This window comes from Rhinopithecus bieti, unplaced genomic scaffold, assembly GCF_001698545.2.
Source record: "Rhinopithecus bieti isolate Rb0 unplaced genomic scaffold, ASM169854v2 scaffold_19903, whole genome shotgun sequence".
In the NCBI taxonomy this organism is placed as follows: Eukaryota; Metazoa; Chordata; class Mammalia; order Primates; family Cercopithecidae; genus Rhinopithecus; species Rhinopithecus bieti.
The window spans coordinates 61,319-63,644 of NW_016809608.1; the positions used below are offsets into that span (position 1 = coordinate 61,319).

General features: G+C 38.1%; 1 pseudogene; it reads right to left on the reverse strand.

Moving 5' to 3' along the window:
* Positions 1–226: 226 nt before the first annotated feature.
* LOC108540695 (zinc finger protein 736-like) overlaps positions 227–2,326 on the reverse strand; it is a 47,515-nt pseudogene continuing 45,415 nt past the window's right edge.

The window sequence follows — 2,326 nt, forward strand, 5'->3', positions numbered from 1 at the left end:
GCTCAAAATAAAGGGAAAAAGAAAAATCTACCAAGCAAATATATAACAGAAAAAAGCAGGGGTTGCAATCTAGTTGCTGGAAAAACAGACTTTAAATCAACATAGATTTTTTTAAAAGAAGATAAAGAAGGGCATAGTAAAGGTCTATATATGCACCCAACACAAAAGTACCCAGATTATAAAGCAAGTTCTTAGAGACCCTCCAGGATGTTAAGTTAAATGTTCTTCAATGGTCATTACCTTTATACTGCATTTGTTCAGTATTAAGCCTCTGATATTGAACACAGTATGAGGACTTGTTAAAGGCTTTTCCACATTTTAAACCCTTGTGGAGCTTCTTTCTAGTATGAATTCTCTGATGTCTAATGAGGTGTGAGAATTAGCAAATTGCTTTGCCACTTTCTTCACATTTGTACGGTTTCTTTCCACTGTGAAATCTCTTATAATTAGTAAGGTCTGAGAAGCACTTAAAGGTTTTGCCACATTCTTCACATTTGTAATGTGTCTCTTTCATATGAATTATCTTGTGTTAATAAGGGTTGAGGAGTGGGTAAAGGCTTTGCCACATTCTTCACAGATGTAGGGTTTCTCTCCAGTATGAATTGTCTTATGTTTACTAAGGGCCGAGAACCATGTAAAATCTTTTCCACATTCATTACATTTGAAGGGTTTCTCTCCAGTATGAATTATCTTATGTTTAGTAAGGTCTGAGAACCACCTACAGGCTTTGTTACATTCTTCACATGTGTAGGGTTTCTCTCCAGTATGAATTCTCTTATGATTGGTAATATTTGAGAAGCACTTAAAGGCTTTGTCACATTCTTCACATTCGTAGGGTCTGTCTCCAGGATGAAGTCTCCTCTGTTTAATAAGGGTTGAGGAGAGGGTAAAGTTTTGCCACATTCTTCACATTTGTAGGGTTTCTCTCCAGGATGAACTCTCTTATGTTTAGTTACATTTGAGAAATTTGTAAAGACTTTGCCACACTCTTCACATTTGTAGCATCACTCTGCAGAATGAATTCTCTTCTGTAGAGTAAAATCTGAGAACAACCTACAGTCTTTGCCACATTCTTCATATTTGTAGCATTTCTCTCTGCTAAAAATTTTCTTTTCTTCAGTGAAAGTTGAGCACAACTCAAAAACTTTGACATATTTATTACATTTACAGGTTTTGTTATGGGTAGTTGACAAATATTGAGGAAGGCCATTATAACTTTTCTGTCTCTTGCAATTACTCACACTTTGGCAGTTATTCCATATTTTATCAGAATCACGTTTTGAAATGAATCTTTTATGTCGTGGTCCAGCAATATCTTTGCAGTAAAATGAAAAAAAGCCAGCTGAAGAAAAAAACATAACAAAATTTCTCCCTCATTGGACTCAGGTGAATACACTTTACAAGTATATAATTATACAAATTATATTAGGAAGCTGACAATAAAATACCACAGGCTCTAATTCCTTTATAGACATATAAACCTAACAGAAATATATGGACAAAAATGCCTTTGTGAAAAGTCTAAGAACCAGATAAGCATTTGCAGGACCCTAAGTGAGCAAAATACCAAGAACCACATAGTAGTGTATTATAAGTGTTTCATATTTACCCTCCACAGCCATTCTTTATCCTATGATGACTTTAAATGCATGGCAGCAGGTGCCTGTAATCCCAGCTACTTGGGAGGCTAAGGCAGGAGAATCGCTTGAACTTGGGAGGTGGATGTTGCCGTGGGCCAAGATCATGCCATTGTACTCCAGCCTGGGCAACAAGAATAAAACTCCAACTCAAAATAAAAGAAAGAAGAAAGAAAAAAAAATTCAGAATCTTTTCTAACTAAAAAATACACAAATCCAGAGACAATGCCCATAGAACAGGCTTGAGAGACTCCAAGAATCTCTACCCTAAAAAATTGGTATCATATTCCCACAGACAAAAGCCACTTAATAAAGATTTTGATATGTGGCTTTTTATTATACAAATTGCAACCTAAGATTACAACATATACAAAACATAAAGAAAATATGGGCTTTCGGGGCGGAGCAAGATGGCCGAATAGGAACAGCTCCAATCTCCAACTCCCAGCGCGAGCGACACAGAAGACCGGTGATTTCTGCATTTTCAACTGAGGTACTGGGGTCATCTCACTAGAGAGTGCCGGACAATCGGTGCTGGTCAGCTGCTGCAGCCTGACCAGCGAGAGCTGAATCAGGGCTAGGCATCGCCTCACCTGGAAGCGCAAGGGGGAAGGGGATCCGTTTTCCTAGCCAGGGGAACTGAGACACACAACACCTGGAAAATCGGGTAACTCCCACCCCAATACTGC